At 40.0% G+C, this 27,877-nt stretch overlaps 1 protein-coding gene and 1 long non-coding RNA gene across 24 annotated transcripts in view; one reads left to right on the top strand and one right to left on the bottom strand.

The window, feature by feature from the left end:
• The window catches only part of Ptprd (protein tyrosine phosphatase receptor type D), a 2,287,128-nt gene that overhangs the window by 524,197 nt on the left and 1,735,054 nt on the right, over nt 1-27,877 (bottom strand). The window lies entirely within an intron of this gene.
• LOC147004269 (uncharacterized) overlaps nt 1-27,877 on the top strand; it is a 39,802-nt gene that overhangs the window by 5,348 nt on the left and 6,577 nt on the right. Inside the window, exon 2 of the long non-coding RNA XR_015047362.1 lies at nt 21,931-22,044. This is a non-coding gene — a long non-coding RNA (uncharacterized LOC147004269). The remainder of the gene's footprint in view (nt 1-21,930; nt 22,045-27,877) is intronic.

Raw genomic sequence — 27,877 nt, 5'->3', positions numbered from 1 at the left:
GCAAGCACTGTAGGATTTCATAAATATTTGAGAGAGCCAAGGAAGGGTGAAAATAGGAAAGGGGGAAATGAGAATAATTGAATGTCAGTAGTCCAGTTGAGGTAAAATATTACTTCCTTATAAAGTTTGCCACACCAATTAAATAGAATGAATCCACCCTGTCCTTAAGCTCCTGTGTCTTCTTTTAATTTCTCTTCCCAAGCTTTATGACTTTTTCCTATATGTGTGAGCATCCTGTTAGGCCCTGACATCTTCCACATTCTTGATATCACCATCAGCACCTGGACTTTAAGCACATCTCAAACAAATATATATCACATGCATCAGTGTGATGACATGTGCTTAAATCGCACTGTGGCAGGTGAGGTGCCACTTCATGATCCCCCCCTTCCTCAGCCTGAAAGGTGACTTTACCTAGTTCGGTCATTTAAGTTTCACCAGTCCTAGCACGTACAGAACTGTCATAGGGAATAATAGAATCCGAACAGAACTGGATAGATTCATAGTTCCACAGAATCCTTGATGAGAGTAATTTTAGTTTTATATTTTCTTCTAAGATGTCAGAATTATTTATCAGTTGAGTAGGGGAAAGCTTTCATAACTCTAACTGGTACTGGCCTTTTTAATTTTTAACTGAGTACACTACTAGATAGAAATAGTTTTCTATGCCTCACTATATTTGTAAACATTATTTCTTATCTGATCATATATCACCATGTCAAATTTCTTTTTGAAAACTCATTAGCCATACCTCCACAACTAGTAACACTAAACAAGCCCAGACAAGGGTGCAAAGGCAAACACCATTCTTAGCAAGTCATCTAGCTGGTTTTCCCTTAAGGTCATGTTTTATCTATTTGTTTCTCACCAGCAATGACCCATCTTTACATTGCAAATGTCTTTACACATTTCTGGGTTATTATACTGACAGTTTTTTTTTTGCATATTCTTCTTTTCTCAATATTTTCTTGGTTGTGCTCCAATCCAGTTCCCATTATGCTGTCCTATTAATTCAGATAAAATTCCAGTTTGATTACCCAAGTCTACTACCCTGAGGAATTCAATGGTTCAGCTCCTCACAAGTGTTGTAGAACCATCCAATATCCTTAGGTGGAATGGTACCTGAACCCATTCTAAATTTCAAATCCTTACTATCAATGCCTTAGCCTCTAGTACTGTCTACATGAAACTGCATTTTCTTTTTCCAACAGTTACACAATAAATGCATCACCATGCCTAAAGGAACCTCTCACCTTATGCATTCTTTGACTTTCTGATTCTATTGCCCAAATATAAACTTCCTTTACAATCTTTAGCTACTGAAACTTGTTTAAAAAAAATTGAACACCCCATTTACACAATACTCTTCTATGGCTAGATTTGTTTATATCCACGTATTTACTAGAATACTAAAATACAATAAATACAAACATGACCTGGATGGAGTCAGTGGGAATTTATGCCAATTGAAACCTAATCATCTCTTGCAGAGCCACTGTGTTTAATCCTACCTTGAATGTTCTCATGCCAGGAGACTGGGCTGGGAAGAGAACAGAGGAATTTAAGGAATCTGAGTGAAAGCTAATGTGAGGAGCAACAGACTGCCTTAACAGTTTCTTTCAGTTTGTGGTGCTGGAGACTCAGGATCTCATGCATGATAAGCAAGCAGCCAGCAAGCTGCACATTCCTAGGCATGCCAGCTTCTTAGTCTTAATTCAGCTTGGAGAAGAACCAACATGGGACTCTCCACAGCATGGGGCCTGGAAAAGCACAGAAACTCACCATGGGGAACAGATGTGCTTCCCCCACAAAAGGACTCCAGGGGAAGACACCTCAGAGAGGGCTCTCCTGAGTCCCAGGCTCCAAACAAAATATTCCCTAAAAGAGATGGAGGTAAGAAGAGAGAAGGACTCTTGAATTATTTCTCATTTTTGTCTCAGTGCTTATGCCCTGCCCACCAAAACAACTCCAAAGGAAACTTCATTATAAGAGTCTCAGATTACCAAGCTGTTCAGTTTTGCCCGTTGTAAAGGTTAGAAAGATACAAAAAAATCAGAACAAGCACTGAAAGCTGTTCTGGTTTCTCTGTGATCAATTCTTCCTGAACATTCAAGTTGAAAGACCCACAACGTGAGGACTCTCCCACGTTCTGACTCAGGAGAGGCGACACCCCAAAATCACCCACAAGAAACGGTCTTGCTGCAACTTGCAAGAGGATTTTTATTCGAGAGCGTTCTCGGGCCCATGGTCATACACCACGCAGGGGTAGAGGACCATGGCGCCCCGAGTAGCTGAGTAAGGGGGTATTTAAAGGAAGAAACCACAACTCAAGGAAGTGGGGAGGGGTTGTTGGAAAAATACCAAAGATACCAGTTAAGTGTCATAAGGAAGTGTAAAGTCACAAGAGTCACAGAGAATACCTGGTAATTGTTTTGGTTAACTCTCAGTTTCTAAGAGCCCCTAACAATAGCACATTTGCATGGCAGTTTCCGGCGTTGGTCAGGGTGACTTTCTTTGAATGAACACTCTTTGAACTCAGGAAGCAGGTAGGTGGAGGAAGGAATGTCGCTATCAAGGTATGATTAGCATACCTTGGAGCAATGAGTCACAAAGGTTACATTCCCAAGCCTCGACCTAAAGGCCTAGAATTTTGTTACTTCTTCATTCCCCCCTTTTTTTTTTGTTAATAGTTCTAATCTTAGAACTAGACACTATCTTTTCTCTGACATATTTGATCCTTTAGGGCATAGTACTGTTGTCTCAAAACTAAAAGCCGCACTGCACTAATTCTTGTTCTAATAAAGGTGACTTGTCTATTTAACACACATGCACCTATAATTAAAAGCAGAAGCAAAATCAAAAGGGGTATCATAAAGGTAGAAAGTAGGGTGGTCAAGAGTACAAGATAAGGGCCTTTCCACCGGAGTCTCAAGGTTTTCTGTGCAGAGACGTCTAATGTAGCAGGTCTTCTTCTCTTGAGTAGGCCTTCTGGAGCTGCTTTTTTGCTCGCTGTCTCACTCACTGGAGCACCTTGAGCCTAGAGAACAAAGGCTGGGATAGCAGCATGTCAGCACTATGTACAGAGGCTATTTTTACCAGTGGAGGGGGCCCCCTGTAGAGTAATTCATAAGGGGGTCAGTCTAAACTGTCCAGGGGTGTTTCTAACCCTGAAGAGCAAAGGGTAGGAGAGCTATCCAATCATTAGCGCCAGTCTCTGTTGTCAATTTGGTAAGGGTCTCTTAATGGTTCTATTTATTTTTTCTACCTGTCCTGAGCTTTGGGCCTGTATGCACAATGTAACTTCTAACCGATCTCTAATATCTTGGCCAGTCCCTGATTTACCTGGGCAACAAAGGCAGATCTATTACCTTGGGAAGATTTCTTTTAGGATCTTCAGTCCTGGTAGGAAAAGCTTCTATCCATCTTGAAACGGTGTCTATAAACACTAACAAGTACTTGTTGCAATATCTAGCTGGCTTAATTTCTGTAAATTCTACCTCGTCATAGCACAGGCCTTGCAGCTTTTGACTATTTCTTCTGCCAAGTCAGAGAGTCCTGTAACATAGTAGTCAAAGGACCTAACCACACCTTTGAATTTCTTGGCCCCCAGGTGGGTCAAATACTGTCCAAACTTGATAGTGCTCAGGGGTGTATCTAAAGCTGGTCTCTCTGATGTCATAATAATCTTTAGGCTCCTTGACTGCCAGGATCATTGCTCCTTGAGTCACCTGTTTGGCAGTTAGATCTGCTATCTGATTTTCTTTAGCCACAGCATCTTAGGTCTTTCTCTGCAGATGTCAACAGCACTCTTTGTCTGTATATTGCTCCGTACAGTGGCAAAAGCATACCTGCTGTCATTGTTGACTTTCCTTTTGCCATTTATGGACCTTGTCTCAAAGTCACAAGTTCAGCTTTCTGGGCCGACGTCCCTTCAGGGAGGCTGCTGGCCTAGATTACTTGCTTTCTGTCCACCACCATACTGCTGTCCCCGACTTTTGCTTACCTTTAACCTTGAGGCTGCTGTCATCAGTGTACCAGCTCGAACCCTCAGGCCAAGGCTGATCTGATCCTTCAGATCATTTCAGCGCAGTGGTGAGTAGGTGCAGTCTCACACAGTGGGACAGCAGGTGGAATGAAGCGAAGTTCAACAAAAAGTTCTGATGTGTCACAGGAGCATTGGTAGTCATCCATCAGTCAGGGGGCTTTCAGATAATGCTTTCAAGAGCGTGGGATGCCATTACAGCCAGTTGCTGTCCCAGAGTGAGCTTATCAGCATCCTTGACAAGCAGATTATGGCAGTAATAGCTTACAGGCAAGAAAACCACCCGCTGGCAACAGGGTGTAACTTCTTGGTTAGGTAAGCCACTGGCCTTTTTCAAAGTCCCAAAGTCTGAGCAAGAACTCCTCTGGCGACCCCTGATCTCTCTTCCACATAAAGAGTGAAAGGCTTGGTTAGGTCAGGCAAAGGCTGGCCATCAAGAGGGCCTTTTTAATTTTTTAAAGGCTTTCTGGCAATCCGGGATCCACAAAACACCTCCCCTTTCTTGGTTAGGGGGTACAACAGGGCAGCTAAGGTCGCCAACCCAGGTGTCTAGAGTCTGTAGAAGCCAGCAGTACCCAAGAATTTTCTTACTTGCCTTGGTGTAGTTAGCCACTACTTCCCGTCTCGAAGGGTGTCTCTCAAATAAGTAACTTCAGTTTGACACAGCTGAGCCTTTTTAGCTGAGGCTCGGTCTTCAGTTGCCCAGGTTTCCTGTCTAGATCCTGTCTTTTTCTTTCTCTCCTATCACTGTGGCCAAGATTCTAGTCAAATTTTTCTCTTGTCTATGATCCCTCCTGTTTTCTCTTTCTTCTGCCTCCCGCCTCTCTCTCTCTCACACACACACTTTCTCTGCCTCTTTCACTAGATTGCCTAACTGTCTCCCTCTTTTCTCTGAAGCTTCTTTCTGATATCGGGGGCCAACTGCCTTATGAAGGCCAGCCAGGCCACTGAGGCCTTCTGGGCTTCCGAGGTAAGATTAAAGGGAGTGAACTGCCTGAAGGCTTCCATAAGTCTTTCAAGGAACATTGAGGGAGGTTCGATCGGCCCCTGCATTACCTCTTACCTTAGCCAAATTAGTGGGCCCATCTTGAGGCACCTTGGAGACCAGAGCCTGGCGTTAGATTTTCAAGCTCTCCTTACCTTCAGCCATGCCGCAGTCGCAACTGGGGCGAGTCAAAAGGAATCCCATGTCGATCTCATTTTGTAGCTGTGTAGACCTCCGTTGGCTTCCGGGCCATTTTTCTAGCTTCTAACAGAATTCTCTCTCGCTCTTCGGTTGTTAAGAGCATCTGCAACAGCTGTTGATAATCATCTCAAGTAGGCTGATGAGAAAACATAAGGAACTCTACCAACCCTGTGAGGCGTTGGGGATCCTGAGAAAGGGGGTGGTTAGTTTTTCAGTTATAAATACCAACAGAGGAAAATGACCAGTACTGAAGGGTTTAAAGTTTGGGCGGGTCCACCAGAGTCCGCCCGGACTCTGTGCTCTGCAGTTCCATGTACCCGCAGCGGTCCGCCTCTCGACACCCCGAGGGGTTTAGGGTTCCCTCAGCAGTTGGGGTTGAGGCTGTGGATAAGGGGAAGGTTGTGGACTAGGCCACTCAGGAGGCTTCATAGATTTTGGAGGAGCCGAATTGGCTGGTGGCTGCGATTTGGGAGAAACCTTTAATTTCTCTTGTAACATAAGAGTACAACCACAATTTTGAGAAGCAAAACCCAATTTTAACAGTGAAAACAATCTAGTTTTTTTTTTTTAAATGAACTCTAAAAACATTACTTGCTATAAATTTTGGCTGCCTGTTCCTGCACACAAACACAAGAAGGTGTAGCTGCCAATACTTCAAAAAGACACTACCCTAAATCTTATCTTTTATAAATCGGATTTCTAGGATAAGAATTACATAGAATATTACTCAATTTAGGCGTATCTTTAGAGACCTGTTCCCATGGATTGTCTCATGCTGCATGTTGTAGTTCTAAATTACTCTAACCCAGAGTTACCAGTTTTAAGTCAACTTTTTGTTACCAATGTTACAAATTTTTAATCATAACTAATAACTTATGAGCCACTAATCTATAACCAAGACATATAAAAACATATTTATACTTTTGAAACTATTTAGAAACAAAAATGAAATGGCCGCATACATTTGCTCATTTAAACCAAACAAAATTCTTAATTTTTCTAGCTGTAATTTCAAGAGAGGAGCACCTTGTCACCTGATGAATCTAATTATCACAAGCACAGAGATTTTTGTGGAACTTGAGAAGCTGCTGGTCCTTATAAGAGCAGCGTTTATAATCAGCTCCTAGCAGGGCTTCTCTAGCCACACTAGATTCCTAACTACAGGTGCAGGGCCCCAAAGACCAATTAATACTGTTTATTTTATTTTATTTTTTACCAAATTATCCCCAGATAGTCGGAGAGTACTGCTTTTCTCAAAACCCATTCTCTCACATCTCAGGTGTAAACTATCTCTAGTCAGGGTATAAAGCACCTATGAGAATTACCTTTGCTTTTCTAGATTTTCACATAGCTCTAAACACATACACAAAAACACATAAAACAGAAACCAACAGATCCAGACACATTCGACCCTTTCTTGTCCTCTACAAGCAGGCAAGAGAATTAGACGATTTTGGAGGGGGAAGCTTCCGCTTCAACAGAACTCGGTCCCTCTGACCGATCCGGAGACGGCCAGGCGTCCCTGGCTCTCCTTACCTCCCAGGGCGTCCCCCAGGGCCACAGCCTGTGGTCCTCCTAGCACGTCTGCCGACCACAGTCCTCCGGTCCTTACGGCCCAAAAGGACAGCTGCAAATACCGACCGCGCGCGCATTTCAGACCCCATCACCCCATCGTCTACAAACACCAGCATCCATTTCTACCTAGACGACCAAAACCAGAGAAGCACACTTGTTCTTCACTCTGCCAGGTGTAAAACCAAGGCACGAGGTGGGACTCGAACCCACGATCTCGCAACCCGAAAACCAAGACACAAATTTCACTCTGCCAGGTGTAAAACCAAGGCACGAGGTGGGACTCGAACCCACGATCTCGCAACCCGAAAACCAAGACACAAATTTAATAAACTCAGATGGATCCGAACTCAGACTTCGCCATGCTTCAGAAACATAGGACAAGACACAAACAACCCAACACAACAAGCACATGTTCCAATGTTCGTTTCAGAAAACAGACACTCAAAACAGAGACACCGGCCGGCACACACACAAGAGGGGATCCCCATACCTCCAAGTCGGTTCTCGGGTGTGAGGGGTGGTCGCGTTTCCCGGCCAACGCACCAAATGAAAGACCCACAACGTGTCGCCTCTCCTGAGTCAGAACGTGGGAGAGTCCTCACGTTGTGGGTCTTTCAAAGTCACATGTACCTTTCACTAGCTTTCTTTACCCCTTTCTCCCCCAGTCTCTATGTCTCTTCCACAGGCCAACTCCTATCCTCTTGTGTGTTCTCAGACTGAAAAACTATAACTGGTTTAGTTAGTCCTTTGTGACCCTTACACAGAGGCAGAATGTCCTATGAGTGTTAATGGACCTTTGGTACTTTTTGGAGTCTAGCACTTGCCTGGGGGGGGGGGGGGGACTGAAAAACTTGAGCCAGGTGTGGTGACACAAACCTTTACTCCAAGTACGTGGGGAAGGAAACATAAACAGGGGATCACTGTGAATTTGAGACCAGCCTGATCAACATAGAAAGTTCCAACCCAGACAGAGCACCATAATAATACTCTCTAGCTCAAACACAGAATTTTTTTTCAGTTTAATATGTTTTGCAATCTTATCTTCAGGAAGCATAATTGTGTTTGTCATGAGTTTAAATGTTTGTATTGCTAAATGGTAACGTGGTTATTTACAACCCTGCTATATATTACAATCTCTGAACCTTGCAGTCTGACCACAACACCCTTGGAGCAGCTGAATTGGTTCTCTGGGGCCAGGACTCTAGACTCTGCATTTTAAAAGCTTTTCAAGTGATCCAAATGGTTAGTTAAAGTGACGACTAAGCTTGCTTTGCTATCTCTAGGAAACATCATTCAGAAATTCTAGGCTAGCTAATCTCTGACTTTTCTCTTTTCTCAGCTCTTGGGGTCTTTGTGAAGGAATTTTGATTTCATGACTCCTTTACTGAATTCCATTTTTAAGTGGAAGCCCAAGTTTCACACTCTCCTGTGGTGTTTCTAGCATTTATTATTGCCTAGGTTTCAAGGAGGTGCATTCAGCTCAATGTTCATTCATCAGACCTCCTTTGTGTGTGAAGTATGTGAACTATGCATATCAAATCATGTTATGATATGTGTGTGAGCAAGGCACAGGTGATGAAACCCTTTTATTGAAATATAATACAAACACTATTTAATGACTTATTCTCTACTGTTTCATTAAAAGAGAACAGTTTGTCTTCACCACAGCCTAAATTCCATTCCACCCAAACAAGTATGTGATTAAAATCAGAAAGGGGGGTTCTGGGGGTTGTGGGTGAAGCACTGCGGGAACTGAACTGTCTTGCTCAGAAACACATTGGATCTACCCTGTCTACCTGCATATTATTTCCAGAGTTAAATTAGGAAAAAAAATAACTGCTACTTCTGAGAAAGAACATGGTTGCTCCCATTTTTTTTTTTTTTTGCCTCAAGGAATTCATTTTCTTGAGAAAGAAATATTCTTGGTAAACTCTAATAATAGAAACTATCAATACATATTGAACAAACATCTCCCTCCAGGAGTTCCTAGCAGATATGTGGATACAAGCTACTCTTTATTGGCCCAGAGTGAACATACTTGTGACATTTTCTTGTCCACAAGGAAAGTTGAGAGACCAATCTTTTTCAATGTTCCTTACAATTTTCTAAAATACACATTATACAGGCAACCCAGACTATTAGTTGCTCCAGAGTCCAAAATTTAGGGCTAATTGCTGGGAGTCAATATTTTGGGCAAGCTTTTCAGGCAATTCTGAAAGCTACCATGATAACGTAATTCAGATTCATTGATTTGCTTAATTGTTCCTAGGATGGTATCCCAGGACAATGGAGCAGAATCCGACATTCCCTAGAATGCTACCTGCTTTTTACCAATCTCCTTTCACTACCACCTCTGCCCCCTGATCCACTGCACCTGTGCTTTCTTCTACTGCTTAAAAGTGGTAGATGGGGGCAGGTCACAGGTTTTACCTAAGTCTTTATAAGCTTTTGAATTTTGCCTTGCATGGCTGGCTTATTATAACAGCCTGCACTCTGATAGAAATGCCCAGTTCCTAGCACATTTGTAGGGACTTGGATCCTACCCACTTCCCTCCTGGCTATAACTAACATCCTAACAGTCTGCAGAGACCTCAGGGTCCTTCAGCAGGCAGCTGTAATTACATGAAATTTACTGGACATCCAAGTACAAACCCAGCAACCTGCCAGGACATTTCCATTCTAGCTGCCTGTCTAGGGGAGAATCGGCCACGAATTCTGTGGTGCTGTTTGCCTTTTCCCAACAGTTAAAAACCAAAAGAAAAACAAAAACAGGGCGGCGGCAAGATAGGCTCTTAGCTTGCCCAGCATCATAGCTGCATTGGAAAACCAGTCTCATATATGACATGAAATTGTAAATAAACCCTGCAAAAGCCTTAGAATAAAATTACATTTCACAAGGGAGGAGACAATGTTATTTCTGCCCTTTAATGACTCCTGCTCCCCACAGAGCTTGCAAGAGGAAAGGGTCTTGATTTTGTGTCTGGAATGAGGCACGGTTGATCAGAATTGAAGCTGCAAAGGGTGGCTAGGGAACCTCAGGACGTAGAAGAAAAGAAAATGTATATCAACTACACAACCCTTCCTGATTCTCATAGTTTCCAAATTCTTTTGGTTCACCACTCAGGCTTAGTAAAGTCTCAGTGGGTAGCTTTTCTGGGCACAGTTTCTGAGAATCTGTCTGTCACAGAAAGAGAGATTGCAGAGCCTGGCATTCTTTCCTGTGGGCAATAGAAATGGTTATGCCACAGACGTTAACACACACTCTTGGGAGTGCAATACCCTGTGATTTGCCACCACTTGAAAGGAACACTAAGGGTGGAGGAAAGGGACTATTCCTGTCACCTGACATCAATGGCCAGGCTGACTGCCTCAGAACTTGACCTTCAGTCCTGATAGTGCCTGGTTGGAAAAGGAATTGGTGTTGAGAAAATGACACAAAGCACTTTGCCATATCTTCGAACAGCCAAAGGGGTAAAAGGGCTTTATGCCTTTTTATTTCCTGCCTGCTAAGCAGATAAGCAAGGCATTATGTCATCCTGTTTGAGACCACTAGGTCTCCCACTTTTCCCTCTCTTGTGCCCTTTAAACTATCAAAGCAGCCCACATGTTGCTAGGTGGGTCATTAAAATGTTGGTGATGCTCATATCATTGCTTTCAATTTCATTTGTATGCACGTTCCCAACACTCTTCTTAAAAGCCCTGGGTGCTTGCTCAAAATATACAACCCAAACAAATAAACTTGATAACCAAGCCAAAGCAGCTAGCCCTGGGTACATCTTTACTATTACAAAAGTCCCCCCAAAAGCACACAGAGAAAGAACTTTCTCAGAGCTGAAAAATGCAAGTTTTTATGTTAACACTGTCACCCAAGAAAGATGGGGCATAGAATCAGCAATTTAGCATTCAATGAGACAAATTTCACCTTGAATGAGTCCTTAGAAAAGAGAATATTTAGGAAGGAGCAGATTTCCTATGGGGAATCTTAAGGTAGAGCTTGAGTTTGGCAGAATTTATTACTTCCAAGCGCTGAGAAAGAGTTTATATTTAGAACTAAGTTCTTGATCTTATCCAGTGATTGACTTTCATGGCCTTTGGAAGTAACTTTGATAGCAGAGTTCCTGTCTGTCATTTACCCCTGATGCTGACACGGTCATAGCAGTGGGAGCTGCTATATAAAAATGTCATGGGAAGGGCGAAAACTTTACCAAGGCAAAGAGCTCCAACATGGGAAGAAAAGAGAATGTATGACAAATTACTTAGTATAGCAAAAAGAAAAAAAAAGAAAAAAGAAAAACTGAATGTACACTCTGTTGTGAGATTTCACCAACACAAAGCAAGAAGAACTGCCCGGTTTCATTGTTTAGAACAGTTAGGAAATAAGGCATTTGACCACGGCTGGCCTACAATGCAAGCTAGCACCTTCATCTGGAGGCTCTGCTAGGGAGGAACTGTCTTCTTCAAGATGACAGCATATTCAAAACTGTGACAATATAATCTACCACCAGCTATAGCCAAAAGCTGTTGCTTCTTCCACTTCTCTAACAGAAACAAACTGTTCAAACAGAGCTACAAAGTTAGCTCAAACCTATAACAAAAAAATACAAAGTTATAAACTAGAGTGGTACCACCTGTAGCATATCTCATGCTCCTTGCCAAATCATTTTTTCTCTTGCATCATCTCATAAAGAGGAAAAGGGGGAGAAACTGATTGTGAGATGCAAGCTGGAAAAAGGAGCCTGGAGATTGAGTAGAGAAAGTAACCTTTGTGTCGCTTGCTCAGAAATAACAGTGTGATAGGATCTCACCCCTGACAAAAGGGAAAACAAAGACTCCTCTGCCTGGTGTTGTTCAGTCACATGACTGAGTTATCTTGCTGACAATATGGTGTTATTACAATATTTGTAGGACTGGGGACACACATTTGTATGAAAGGAAAATTGTTTATTTATATAAGCTAGAGGTTTTATCCATAATTGAGCTTCTCTCTGTGTTCTCGGTGAATAAGAAAATTCTGAGCCAGGTATCTGCACAAAACATCATAGAAATGGGATAAAATGGCATACTATCCAGGATGTGACCTACATTTATAAAAAGCTTCTGAATACGAAGTTCTCTTCTGTTGCCACTTTAAAAGTCTGTGTTTTTTAATCTTAAATTTTCATGAAACCCATCCAGGGACAGTACACATGTTTCAGAAAGAACAAATTTTTCAGCACAGGAGACAGCATTTGCCAGTACAACAAGAAACCAGCCAAGTTGCTGTGGAAGACCTAAGCAAGTACATTTCAATAAGGGCTCAAACAATCCCTGGCAAACAATTAGAAAAAAACAAGTCGTCATTGCATTAAGAACGTTCTCAGACATGAATGATGTTGGTGGAAAACAGAGTTCCTCACCAGCTGAAATGTTTACTTGAAGTGAGAATTATTTTTGTGGAAAGCACTAAGAGTCTTGGCATACTTGCACTCTGTTGAGTTTGGTCTACGTGTGTATTATAACTACAGTAACATACCCTAAGACATATCTGTCTGCTTAATAGAGCAAATGGTGAGGTTCTTCCGGTGAGCTGTAGGCTCCTGAAGGCCAGGGACTCCGTCTTATTCATCTTCTATTTCATACAATATCAGCGTGATAAACACAGTCAATAAATTCCAAATGAAGGAATGTACATTGCTACATACCCTGTCCCTGTGGCATAGAATATCATCTCATCAACAGTGACCTTTTGCCCTACCTAATTTTTCTTCTGATTGATATTTGCCAGCAGTCATGTTTTACTCTTACTTTAATTTTCTTCTTCTTTACTAGAATCATCTCTCCCCAAGGTCAGGGATTGAAAAGGTTTGATTTTCTTTAGAACAGGAGTTCCTGGGATGATGCTTAGCACTTGTAAAGTCAAGTACAAGTATGTGTTGACCTTTGAATAAGGCAATGATTGATGAAGAAATGTCTCACCACGTCTCTTCTTTATTTCATTGATTTCACCTTAATGAATGAGGCCTAAAAATTATACTCTGAACCTCAGTCAATTGTAACAAGATGAATGCTTTCTCATAACTAGAGTAGGTAGCAGATTTTAAAGAAGGGAAGAATTGACATGCTAGACTTAAGGGTGTCCGATGCCTGTGTCAACAAACCTGCTCAAAAAGATGAGTGATAAAATTACAAGAGAAGAAGGTCAGGGACTTTCTGGGACTGGGTCTGCCTGATTCGAACAGTGAGACACATGGCATACCCCTGTCTACATTCTGTACCATCGATTCTCTTTGGAAAGTTCATTTTTTAAAGAACAACACAAGGATTTAATCTACTGATGGGAATCTACATGCACCTGTAGGTGTTGAGAACACAACTCCATCCCATCTAGATTTTGAATAATCATGTAACTTTTGACTTAGTCAAATTTTATTGAATAATTACAATGACTTTTTTTCTTCTTGGGGATTTCTGCATTGGGCATGTCCCTGACATTTCCATTTTACCACTCCCATGTAAAGGACTGAGAAAACCAGTGACTCATGGTTCGACTTTCTTATGACTTGCAGGTGACCCAGCTTACAGAAAACTTTGATCTGAAGTTTATTTTCAAACCAAGATAGCTAGACATTCTTTGTTCCTTGTTGATGTTTCTAAGGTGTGGTAACACTTGGACAGGCTTGCTTTTGAATTTATCACCTTTGATATCACCAAACCAGGTGAGGTAAATTGGAAATTGGCCCCCTTACAAAGTCTTTCTGGAAAACAACTGGGAAATATGCCTGTGCCCTTTCTACTCTAACTGCATTTCTTGACTTCCACTACCTGGAACATCTTATATTCTCCATGCCAGTCTTCCCTTTGGTATCTCTAAGCTTAACACTACTTGGTTACTTTGTTCTCTTAATGACTCCTATCTTGCCACCAATTCGCAGTGGAAATAGCTTTTGCATTGAGTAAACACAATCTGTGTTGAGCCTTGTATGTTATGGGGTGAACTGTTAAAACTTCCAGCATCCTCATTTCTTTATCTAGAAACAGAGATGATTATATTTATTTTGCCAGCTTATTGAGCAGGCCACCTAGAATTGTGCACTTGAAACTGTCATGTAGAGCATCACTCCTAAAAACTGTTTGATGAATACAGAAGGAATAATATCAAGAAATTGCGTCTACAATAGTGATTCTAATGAAACTTTCAAAATATTAAAATGTAAGTATTTGTCTACTGGATGAGAGGATTGTCTGAGATGTTGCAATAGGGACAGAGAGGGCACATGGGCTATTTAGGATGGTGATGGACAGTGTGCAGGCATCAACAGTGATGGAAAGGATGAAGGGAAACAATGAAGAAGTCAACTTTTCTTTAAAGAAGTGCCGAAAATCATCTCCTCTAAGGTTTCAGTGAGGATTACAAGCAACAATAGATCAATCTCCTATATATTAAAGTTAATTATGATGTTCTCATGGTTTTGCTTTTAGATGTTAATTGCAGTAAATAACATGATTCTTTGTCTTCAAGATGAAGGATCTCTGGGAAGTTCTAGATTAATCAGAATTATCACAGTTTAAAATGAGTGGAATGACTCCAGGAAGATTTTATTCAGTTTCTATTATATCTGAGTTCATGACCTATAGTAAGCATCTTTTGTATACTCTCACATGCATGAACAGGGAGCTGACAGCTGTAGAATACCAGACTTAGCTACAGGGGTGCTTCCATATGCTCTGCTTAGCCCACACATGACCTCATTTCTCTAGATAATGCTAAGCATCTACAATGCATTTCATCCCTTCAGAGGTATCTTCAGATAGATTGGCTAGAATCTTGGTTCTGACACTTAGCTGAGAAATTTAGACCATGATCCCTCAAACAATCTGAGCCCCACTCTCTATATAAAATGGCCAAAATATGCCCACTTCTTACAGTGGTTGTAGAGAGATGGAAAAATAGTGCTACTTCCCCAAGATTCTTTTATAATGCTTGGCCAAAAATTAACAAATGCTATAATGCCTGGCTTTCTTATGAAGTGGTATGATTTCTAGGTTTTTTTCCCCCAACACAATGTAGAATCAACTGGAAAGAGAGTCTTAAGGGTTGTCTATATTGGTTTGGTTGGAACATGTGCATGTCTGTAGGGATTGCTTTAAGTTAACTGATAGGAGAAGACCCATCCCACCATGGGCAAAATCATCCCTTAGGCAGAGGCTCATGAACTGTATAAGAGCTTCATGCATCCCCTTTTCTCTGTTCTTGACTGTGGATGCCAAGTGCTAGCTGTCTCAAGTTCTTGCTTTGAATTCCCTGCAGTAACAGAGTGTAACCAGGAATTATGAGCAAAATAAAATAAACCCCTTTAGACCTAAGTTGGTTTTTGCCAGGTTATTTTATCACAGCAACAGAAATAAAAATAGAACATGATGTAAGTGCCCTCTTCTTCAAATAAAACATTTTGTTATATTTTCCTCTTACTTGGATTGTATAAAGTCTAACTAGCAAGCCACTTTATTCTGATATATCCGTGAGTGATATTGTTTTTAAGAGAACTGAGTCCAGATTTTGGCTATTATATGTGTCTTCCACTGCTGTATGATAGTGATATACATCTATCTATCTATCTATCTATCTATCTATCTATCTATCTATCTATCTATCTATCTAAAATGTGTGTGTGTGTGTGTGTGTGTGTGTGTGTACTAACAAGGGTTTACAAGCCTACCTGTGTATGTATGGAGGCAGAGGAGGGGGCAGGGTATAGGGAGCTTGTAGAGGGGAAACTGGGAAGTGGGATAATATTTGAAATGTAAATAAATAAAATAACCAATAAAAAATGAAAGAAAAGTTTGCAAGACCAAAGGGCCTCTCTTCCCAATGATGCCAGGGCCAAGAAATGGGAGTGGGTTGGTAGGGGAGCAGGGCAGGGGGAGGGTATAGGGGACTTTCCGGATAACATTTGAAATGTAAATGAAGAAAATATCTAATAAAAAATCGAAAAAAAGAAAAAAGAAAAACCTCCTAAGGTATAACAACTTTTCATAAAACTGAAGGCAGGCATGATAGTATACATTTTTATGTTTTTTATTTTCTTAACTTACATTTCAAACGTCATCTCCTTTCCCAATTTCCTCCCCTGAAGCCCCCTATGCCATCACCCTCCCCCTGCTTCTATGAGAGTGTTCCCCCACCCATCCACCCACACACTCACACCTCCCTGCCCTTGCATTCCCCTACACTGGGTCATCAAGCCTTCACAGGACCAAGGGCCTCTTCTCCCATTGATGCCCTACAACACCATCCTCTGCTACATATGGGGCTAGAGCCATGGGTCCCTCCATGTGTACTCCTTGGTTGGTGATTTAGTCCCAGGGAATTCTGGGGGTTCTGGTTGATTGATACTGTTGTTCTTCCTATGGGTTGCACTCCCCTTCAGCTCCTTCAGTCCTTTCTCTAACTTCTCCTTTGAAGACCCCATGCTCAGTCCTATGGTTGGCTTCGAGCACGTGCCTCTGTATTTGTCAGGTTCTGGCAGAGCTTCTCAGTAGACAGAAATATCAGGCTCCTGTCAGCATGCACTTCTTGGCATCCACAATCGTGTCTATGTTTGGTGACTGTATATGGGATGGATTCCCAGATGGGGCAGTCTCTAGATGGCCTTTCCTCTAGTCTCTGCTCCACTCTTTTTCTCCATATTTGCTCCCATGAGTATTTTGTTTCACCTTCTAAGAAGGACTGAAGTATGTATGTTTATCAGTACTCAAGAGATTGAAGCAATAGGATTAAGAATTTGAGTACAGCCTGGGCTACATTAGGAATCGAAGTCTAATCTAGGCTACCAATGAAAGCAAAAAAAGCAGAATTGAAGAAACTCAACTCGGACTGGTTCTATTAGCCTTCACCTTGGGTGTCACTGGAGAGCTACTGGAACCCTGAAAACTACAATCTACTTTCACCTGGAAAATTGGGACAGACCCAGTACTCATGGGCAAAACAGGCTGTGAGACTTCAGAGAAATGCTTGTGCCTCTCAGCTTTATGCAAGACATTACACGTTCCTCATTCTACAACATGCTCAGAAGAGTGTGGCGTCCATCCTTTCCAGGGTGAATGGATTCTGGCAAAAACACTCTTCACCAAGAACTCATTTGTTTATAATCTGAGGGAATTTTCTGACCTTTAAAGTTTAGGGACTTTGCATTCAACAGTAACTCAGCACATTTGATCATGGGTAGGGCTGCATAAATCTACACTCCCTGACCTTGTCCTCTTGGCAAGCAAGAACTAGTTTTTACTGTTTCAAAGTAAAATGCAAGCTTCTTTGCAAACATCTTCAAAAGTTACAAAGTTTAGGGTCATCATAGCTTGGCATATAGACAAAATAACTTTTGTTTTAAATGTTTCCTTATTTTTCCCCTTTTGTTTCTTTAATGACTCTAGTGTCCCTACATACCCTAGACCGACCTTGATCTTTTTACACTCCTTTCTGTCTTTCCATACTGGGATTATGCCTGGCATAATTATGCCTTTCAAAGGTGTACCTCTTGTCCCTTGCTACTACTTACCATGTTGTTTCACGTTTAAAATATTTGTATTAGCCAAATTAGAAAAAGAAACATAAGCTGGGCCTTGTTCCAAGAAGTCAAGTAGAAATAGCCCAGAGTAACCTTTGCAACAAATTAATGATTCATTAAGCACCACTGAATTTACTTGAACAGGTAACTATCTTATTTTTTAGCTGTTTGTAGCATTTTATGAGACATTGACACTCAAGAGGCTTTTATAGTGGTAGTAGTTTATCTCTGCTACTGTAAAGGATTCCAGATCAAAAACAATTATAAAATAAAGAGAATACTGTCTTTTGTTTTTCTGGTCTTTGAATGTTCCTTTTCTTGAGAGAAAGATTTAATAATAAAAATTAATATTTTTCACATTAACAGAACGAATCTTTACAGAAAATGCAAAAGAATGCTCAAATCTCCATTGAACCTGATCTATATTTTAATATTTTATAAAAGTTATAACTCTCATTGCCATTTTACTTAGACAGACGAAACAGGCCAATAAACAAAGCCTCTGGGTTTCATCATTTCCTTTTTGCCTTCCCATGTCAACACTACAAACTAGTGTCTCCAAATCTTCACACATAAGTCAATTCTCATGTTCTTAAAAAGGAAGCTATGCAGGGTGCTGGATGGAATAACTATGTATAGCAAGGGTGTTTATGAATGGAGCTCTGTCTAGGAGTAGTTTAGAGTAGTAGGGTACAGTTCCACTGCAGATATTAACATTCCTAAGGTAAGTTGTCACACTCAGAATCATATGCACTGCACTGAAGATGAAACACTTGAGAGCCAGTAGAGAAGCCACACATTGCACTGGAAGATCATAGTTGGCTTGCATTGCCAGATCACATTTCTCCAGAACTTGCAGGAGAAAGTCAAGGAAACATTGTATCTTAGAATTCCCAGTGGCTGGTTCATTTGTGCAGATTGGAAAACAGTACGTGGAATCTGTGTCATGTCCTCTGTGCAATTCTTTGGTTCCCAAACAGAAAATACTGGGAGGGACATAAGCTGACAATTGTACCTCAAATACTATCAGCTGCTTCTTTAGCCATCCAAACAAGTCCAAACACATGGTGCAGGTGTTTAGGACCAGGGTCAGGGATGAGATACAGCAATGATGACAAAAGGAAAGTAAAGAAGAAATAGATATATCTGCTTCAGAGGAAAAGAAAAGGACTCAGCTAATTCCATTCTCCACAGCTTAAAGCCCCCTTTAGTATTCGCAGTGATGTTGGTGGCTCTAGTTAATTCGAGTCCTACACTTCCTCCTCGAGGTGACTGGTGCTTCTGTCTTTGTTCACTGGGTTCTCAGGGTTGGTGATATAGAACATTTGTTTTATCCTGGGCATGGATGGAAAACAGGAGTTGGTTAGATTGATTCAAAGTTATCCTTTCACCAACCCATTATGAGGTCTGGTAAATTGCATCTGTTCTCAGCGATATGAGTGTAGGCCTGTTGTGAAATCCCCTTTAAAGTTCTCCTAGGTCTGCAGTTACTCTGGTGTCAGTCGTAATTAGTGAACACACTGCTTGCACATCTATCAGCCTTGCTCTAAGTGCTTTCATTCACTTGTTTGCTCACCCCGCCTTCATTTGTGCATTTACTCATATGAAAGTGTGTTCGGAGTACCCCTTAAGAGAGTGTTATACAGTACAAAGAAGAACACAACTATTCTCTTACAACCAGGCTCACCCGCCAATGGCATGCAGCAAGGGCTGCTGGTTTGCTTTTTTATATTTCCTCAGTGATTAATACACATTAAGAAGTGGCTTAAGTGGATATCTTCTATCATAGTTATAAATCACAGACTTATTAACATAGCAAACCTGCTCAGCAGCAGAGTACTGTTGAATTTCAATGACTGAAACCAGGATTCTAAATTTTGGAATTCCTGATTTTAATTTGGCATGAGAAATTTCCAGACTTAAAGCACATTAGGCTTTGTTTCACATTTCTTCATATAAACAGAAAGAAGATAGAGCGAATCTTGAAGCCATCTTCCATTATCTTCCTCTGAGACCACTCCAAACACTACTAGCGTTTCAAGGCATAGTAACTTCTGAGGAGAGCAGGGCTACTCACTGAAATCATAAACGGTGAGCCTTGATGCCACTTCTTAAGTCAGAATGTGAGGTTTGTTTTGATTGGCTTGTTTTGTTCAGTTTGAGTAAATTTGAAGCCACGGCTGGATTGGAACTCACTGTGTTGACTGACCAGGCTGTGACTATCTTGTGCCTCCTCTTGCCTACCAAATGCTAGAATTACTGATGTGCCACCACAGCACAGAGTTAAGTCAGAATTTCCAGGGTAAACATTTTTGACCTTTTCCTATAACATTGCTTATAGTGTAGACATATCCTGTGTTTCTCAGTCATATCTTTGAAGATGCTTACTATCAACCCCACCACAAATGCCTCTGGTGATGTTTGCTGTAAGCTAATATAGTAGCCATGCTCCTACTCACTGAAAAACCATATTAAGGTCACTGGGTTGTCTCAGACAAGATGTTAGATTCTCTCAAATTGGTTTTTCTGAGTGAGGCTTCAATTCTAGATCTTCTTTATAGCCATTTGGTATCATTTATTGAAATTGCCAGCACTTGCATTTGCCTTTTCTCTTCTAAGAAACAGACAGTCTAGTACAATGTGACATCCTCTAGCTGTCACCAAATGTAACCTAGCAAAATTGTTACGGCTCAGAGCTGTTACTGTCTAATCTGAAGGCCAGGATTATAAGTAATATCATCACCTGCAGGTAAGTAAGTGAGCAAATATCGCAGGTCCACTATACTTCTTTGCCTCTGACAACCAAGGTTGTTGCTCTCAGCCTAAATAACTACCAAGCAGTGATTGTTCCCTTATGTAGCTACTCACTAACCACAATCCAAAATAAGAGACTAAAAATATTTTAACAATTTCATTTCATTAGCCTACATTATGCCTTTTAATGTCCTCTGAAATAAGTAGCAGGATGTGATAACACTCAGTGCTCCTTTATTTGAGTAATAGGTACAGCTCTTCACCCCTTCTCTTCTTTACTCATTCATTCCATGTATTCATTAAGCACTGACTCTAGACCACGCACTAGGGGATGCAGTGAAAAAGAAATAAAACATTGTCTCTGCTTTGAAGAAGGTAAGATACTATGTAAAGATCATTTCTGACAGAGCCTTATATTAACCTTGTCTGTATAAATTTATATTAAAATTAAATAGAGTAATTTGGTCTTAAAAGAATTTCTCCACGAGTAATTTTGTAAGGTAATGATCGGACTTACATGTTAATGAGATGTATCAATTAAACTGGTTAAAAACCAAGCTTATTTTTGAATGATAATTATATTTTCTACAGAGTTTCTGAATGTAAGTATGATGTGAATTTTCAGTTTTCTGGATGAGACCAATAGGCAGGTGGCTGCCACATACTACTTTTAAGTACGTGTCCTGATTTTATGTGTAGAAGTGCAAAGGAAAACAGAAGACAGGCATATAGACAACTAAATTAACTTCTGTTTCTTAAACTTTAGACTTGGTCTTGCTATGTAGCCTAAACTGAATTGAACTTGGAGCTCTATTACCTATGAATCATGATTGTTGGATTGTAAACATTTGCTCCCTTCCTTGCATTGTATGAAACTTTCTAAAAATTTGATAGAATAGGTCAACAGTAGGAATGAGAGGCAGCGACTGGGAACACTGTCTTTAAAAATATTTTCAGGGCTTGGATCTTAAGGACAATTAGAATTAATGAGGAACTCTAGGAGAGTTATCAGAAAGAAAGAAAGAAAGAAAGAAAGAAAGAAAGAAAGAAAGAAAGGAAGGAAGGAAGGAAGGAAGGAAGGAAGGAAGGAAGGAAGGAAGGAAGGAAGGGAAAGTCAGTCTCGGGAAGCTAAAGATCCATCTATATATAATTCTCCCAATGGTTTGCCTGTTTCTCTTGTGAAAGTAAATCCTGGTATTCCCTTCAAGAAATTGATCTAGACCCCTAGTGAGATCCTGTTGGCCCTCATATTCAGGAAGAAAGACTAGAAAAAGACGGCACCATTTGAGTTGGATCAGCAGTAAAGTCACTTGCCAGCAACACTGATGACCTGAGTCCCATCCCTGAAGATCATTGGGTGGTGGAAGGAAAGAGCTGAATTCTAAAAGTTGTCTCTGCCCTCACTGTGAAATGTGCCTGTGCACAGACTAAAGAGATATAAAAATTAGAACAACAAACATTAGAGCATGCAGTGGGGCAAGAATCACTAATGTCTCTATTTTTTTTTTTCTTTATTCTCTTTATGGTTTCAACATGAAAAGGTATGGGCTAGAAACTGAGAAGTGGCTATTCCTTTTGTTCGTGATGCCATTGATTTTTTTACTTATATTTTACTGTACCTGGCTTTATACTTATTTTTTTAAGGCTCTTAAAAGTGATCCACCCTAGTCCCCGTGTTTTATATCTTTGAGTATTACAGATCAGGGTGGTGAAGGAAGTTCTTCATGGTCATACATTTTAGGCAAAAAAGTAGAAAGTGATTTAGAATTATTTAGAGCACATTTGATTTTGTTCTCTTAATTATATCTGAGTCTGTTTTCTTTGTATAGAAATCGTAAGTCTTTACAGACATGCTATGAAGAATACACAGAGGAGTTCTAGAATGTTCACAGAGACACAGATGTGCGGTGCCTTTCCTTTTACAAAAGAAAACCTCATTCCAAGTGAGTGTGATAAAGATACTTTACAGATGACGTATGAATTCAATCTGAAATGGGAAGCACTATTGCTGGAAGACGAGTGTGGGAGTGAACTGAAATCACACGGAAATATGCACGCACAATGAAGACTAATTGGAGAGATTTGTAATTCCTTGTATATGCCTTAATGATACTATGGAGCCAGTGTTATGTTAAATTACATAACTAATTCTCACCTCAATCCTGTAAGCATTGCATAGATGTCAACCTGGGACACAAAAGTTAGGTTAGCCATGGACCAGCAGCAAACTGCTCTTAGACAATTTGTCCATGTGGATTACACATAGATATCTCTCTCTCTCTCTCTCTCTCTCTCCTTCTTTCTGCATTTCTCCCTTTCTTTCTGTATTTCTTTCTTTTAGTTTTTTTCTTTTATTAGATATTTTCTTTATTTACATTTCCAATGTTATTCCCTTTTAGGTTTGATTTTATTATTTTTATTTATATGTATGTCTGTGTGTCTGTGAGTGAATAACATGTACATTGGTGCTAATATGTACCAGAAGAGAATATCAAATGTTCTGGAACTGGAGTTAAAAAGTCATTTAGGTGTGAGAACAGAACTCAGGTCCTTTGGAAGAAAAACGGGTACTTAAACAATTAAATGCCAAGCCAGTATCTAATTTCTTCTTCACATCCACTCTAACACAAATGCCTAGAGGCTAATACAGCAGCTGTTCTTAGGAATTCAATGGGCAGTGTTACTAAATTTCATCAGTCAGGTCCATAAACCTGAGTATGATTGAACAAAGGGCACACACATATAATTTCCTGCAAGCACACACCTGCAGTGAGCCAAGTCAGTATCCCTAAGGTCAGACATAGTTGTAGTTAGACCTAGATGAACCCTGATATGTCACTGCTTGAAAGTGGGAAGTCAGTGTGGTGCATTTTCTTCCACCTTGAGAGTGGTTCTGGAAAGTCCCCATTGAGGACACTCTTCTATATAGATCTCCTGTTTGTGGGTCCAAACACTTATCCAGGGAAGATCTTCTCACTAAGTATTGACCTACATCTTCTATAATAGTGCAGAAATGGAAGTGGAGAGCCTAACAAAGCCCAATACAAGCAGATAAAAGAAAGAATGTAGCATGCCCAAGATCTAAGATTCTTGGTGTTGGGAGGGCTATGATTTGGATGATGCCGAAGCCAAAGGAAATGAAATAATTTTAGGAGTAGAATAAGATAGAAGGAGAAATATTAATATTTGAAGGTATGTTCTTTGAACTTGGAGCTGGACCAAGTAAAAAAGCTTAACATAGCCTATGGATATGTTTATACAGCAGTAGGGAAACCAGGATCTGGAGAATCAAAAATCAAAATGAGCCAGGGAAGTGAAGAGGACATAGTACTGTTGGACCACTAGACTATACAAATGTATTTTGTTCAAGAAGGAAATACAGCAAGCTGATACCTAAAACACAGCAAGCTACATGTTCGTTATGCACAATAAAGTCCATGATAGAATCAGATAATTTGATTTCACTCCATTGGTTTGGTCGAACCTTTCTTACTTTTTAAGTTTCTGTGTGAACCACGATTTTGCTTCTCGAGTGGTGTTGAGGGCCCACAGAGGGGGAAATCTTGCTAGGAGCTCTGTGTTTTGATATTCTGAGTCTGAACTGGTGCAGAATGGCAGGTATGTTTGGCTGGAAATATGAAGTTACCGTTGGGATTCCAGTGAGGATGATGTAAAGTGTATGGCTACTAAGTCAGGGCTAGAAAATGTAGTGTAGAAATGTGTTTTCAGGATGAGATGGAATCAATTAGAGTGACTATCACAGTGCAAGCAAAGTGTTGATTGTATTGAATCAAATGGAAAAAGACAAGCTTGAGCTCTGAGAGGAAGCAGAATGGGAAATGCGGATGAGATGCTCCAAGATGATAATAGTTCCCATTTGGCATCCTCCAACTTTTTGGGCTCTACTCAGAGTTTCACTTTAGCTATTGCTGTGTAGCACAGCTCTGTGAGGAAAGGGATACTACCCTAGATGAGCCCCTGGACAATCAAATGTCTGGGAATGAAGGATTCCTGGGACTGGAGAGTCGGTGTGCTAATAATATAGGAGAGTCCCAGAGAAAACAGAATGGCTCAGTCTCAGAGTTTCTAAGGGTCATGATATTTTAGGTAACGTAGAAAACTCCAAGGTTTTCTGATATCTGTCTCCCCAAACACTCTCTCCCCTTTTACAAATTCTAAACTTACAAATATTTCTATAAACCCAAACATGGAGATGATTTCATTTCTTGAACCAAATAATTTTTTTACTTGCCTATTATCCTTGCATCCTTGTATGTCCTAGCAAACTGACAGCATCTTTCAACAAGGGAACATATTTTAATGATAAGGCTTTTTGTTTTTCACTATTTTGGTTATATTCTCAATGGTAAGTTGTAGGGAAGAATTTCTACACATGTTGCATAGAAATTATCATATAGAGTAAAATGAAATGAAAAAACTTACGCCCAGGTGTTCTGTCCATAGGCCAAGTACAATGGTATTTGGGAACATCTGGAGAAGTGATTGAGCTTTCAGATATTTATGTATATGTCCAATGACATGTAATCACAGCCTGTCGACATACACATGGAAAGATGGGCATAATGGCATTTCACTAACTATGTAATGGCCACATGGAACCTTTTCATAATGCTAATGTCTGTAGACAGAATGCAGTCTCACCTTACTGGCCTTCACTGTAACATCAATTATATTTTACAGCACATGGTTATTCTTCCCTAGACTATATTTTGACCCAGATAATCAGGTAGATGTCAAGGAATTTGAAATTCATTGCTTAATAGTGTTAAGTTGTATTGGTTAAATTTGTAGTCAAGAAGAATGTGGGGAATTTACTGGATTCCCCAGGTTTCCTTAAGTAAACAAACCAATGTTATTTAAAATGTGTGAATCACATATTCAAATTTTTAACTGATGTCACATTCTAACTAAATATAGTCTCTGGGCTCAATTCACCCTGCAATCGGCACTCCGCCCCCATTTGCCTGTTGTGTGGAGCAGCTGGATTATCTACATTTTGCCAAGTAAACAGACTCTGCACCATGCAGTGGTGTTTGTTGTTTGCTAATGTGCCAGTGGTAAAAAGTGCTTACAAACGGTAATTATACATCTTCATAAAATGCAGAGGCGGGATGTGGGCATGCTCTATTATTTGAAGATACACACATACAAACTACATTTGTGTCTCATCTGCTTCATAGTAGTTATTCAATAAATGTTTTGTCGTTGCCTGAAAAAACACTATTATAGCCTTAAAATGTACTAGCTGCTGAAATACATGTGTTCCTAATTGTTACTCTCAATTTTTCACTTGATGAGCTTTAGAATCATCTGGAAGGTGGATATCTGAGCATGGTTGTGGGAGATTAATATGACTGGGTTACTTGAGGTGGGAAGACTTGACTATTGCGATGGAGTGCCTGGGCTTTGGTCTTGGACTGCATAGAGACGGGTAGAGCTCACTGCACATAGGCATTCACAGATCTCTGCTTCTTGATTATGGATACAACATTACCAAGTGCCTCCCCCTCCTACTGCATGCACCCTTTGCCATGTGATTTACCCTCAAACCAAAATAATCCCTCTCTCTCTTGATTTACTTTTCCCAAGCTCTTTTGTCACAGCAATAGGAAAAGACTTAGGAAAAGCAACTCTAGTTAACCCATAAAATAGCTCATAAAGTATTTTTTTTTCATTCTGCATAGGCAGTAAATGCAGAATAAGCAATTCGCCCAAAGTCATATCAATCTAGCACAATACAGTATTTTCTTTAGGAGATGCATTTGTCTGACTTCATAATCCATGTTCCCAACTATCACACTCCGCTGTTTCTTTTTAAAGTGAGTGTCTCATGATGACCTTGTATATTTTTTTTGAGGTCTCAAAGCCTGGATTGAGATAACTATCAAACACAAACCTACACAGATTACCATATTGCTACTCCATTAAGATGCAGGGCCCAAGGAGAAGGCTCAGCTAATAAAGATACTCGCCAGCAAGTCTGACAACCCGAGTTTTATCACAAGTCTTCATGATACTCTCCTGAGGGAAGGACAGAACTAACCCAGAAGTGCTCCTCAGATCTCCACATATGTTCTGTAGCATACACAGGTCCCTACACATATACACACAATAAAAAGGCCAGCCAGGCAAGTAAATAAGTAAGTGTAATTTAAAGAGCCATCATGACAGTGAGATGTTGATTACTACACATAAAAGGAGGAGACAACAGCTATTACACAGAACCCACTTGCACACATCTGAATTGATTCAGCCACTGGGCCCCCAAAAAGGTGTTTTAGCAAATGACTCCTATAAAGAAATGCTTTATTGCTGCACTTTCCTTTTAAAACTGAACCTCTTGCTAACCTGGTCAGTTGCAAACATTGATGCGTCCTAAAAATATGTTGCTATATAGATCTGATCCCTGGCATAAGAGATCACCTTTTTATGGCTTACTTGAAGATCTTGAAGGTTTGTTTCTCCAGAATCTCTTCTAGTTACAAAGACATGAAATTCTTACTTCAAAGGAAGCAGTTGCAAGAGTGAGAACTAAAGAAGACCAAACTTCCTCTTCAGTTAGGTGTTTGGTATCTCCCTCACTGCTTTCATGGCTATTTAAACTTCACAATATGCAGAAGTCCCCACCTTCTTTGGTAAGCTCACCGTCAGCTTTAAAGAAACCAGCCCTTTAGTCTTGTTTTTCCCTAGTGAAACACATTGGGAGAGTTATCTCAAATCTTAAAAACACAGCTTTAAGAAAAGTTATCATGAATTATATTATTAAGTACTAGATTATACATAATCACAAAATTGGAGTTTCAAAAACAAATATTTGTGTTTCTCAGTGCAAAAATTTTAAAGAAAGAATAATGCATTATCCACAATTTAATAGAATAATCAAGTAGCATTGATTACAGTTTGTTTTCTTTTTTTAAAGTACTTATCAAATACTTTACCAAAGCCTATGCTTACCTACTTAACAATACCTTTCACTTACATGACCATTTGTAGTTACAAAGTTCTTTTGAATTTACTACATAGTTAGGTGAAATCATTTGGAGACATAAAACTATGTAATATACCACATATAGTCATCTGACTACTTTCTCACACATAATCCAAGGCAGATTAAATTTAGGGCCACTGTGTTGAGGAAAACACACACACACACAAACCTTAACAATACGGGGAGTGGTAGGACTGGGAGTGTGAGGGATTAATCTTCCCTAGGGAAAAACACACCAATTAGTTATCCAATAATGAATAATCAGCCATTAAATTATGCATACAGGTGACACTATACAGGCTTGAGCAGGTTATGTTTAAGAACATATACACATTAAAAAATGATCCACACTTATCAAATTGGCATCATTCAAGATACAGTAATAGTTTGATATGCATGAGATCCAAAGAGATTTCAGATAAAGAAAACAATGAAAAACATTTAACACCAGGGATTTTTTTTTATTCCTTAGTTCATTTTTTGTTCCTTTTATCATTCAGTAATGTGTTTAGTCTTCATGGGTTTGTGTGTAATTACAAGAGATTTATTTGCTGCTGATTCTGTTTTATTGAATTATTGTCAGATAGGATACATGGCATTATATAAATTTTTCTGTATTTTTTTGAGAAAGATTTGTGTTCAATATGTGGTCTATTTTGTAGAAAATTCCATGGGCTATTGAGTAGAATCTATAATCTTTGGTATTTTGGCAGAATATTCTGTCAATATCCATTAGGTTCTTTTGATGTATGGTGTCATTTAATTGC

Source organism: Mus caroli, unplaced genomic scaffold (genome assembly GCF_978045245.1).
Source record: "Mus caroli unplaced genomic scaffold, Mus_caroli_1 scaffold_6, whole genome shotgun sequence".
In the NCBI taxonomy this organism is placed as follows: Eukaryota; Metazoa; Chordata; class Mammalia; order Rodentia; family Muridae; genus Mus; species Mus caroli.
Note: the sequence above shows the minus strand (reverse complement) of the source record. Positions and strands in the feature narration are given on the sequence as shown.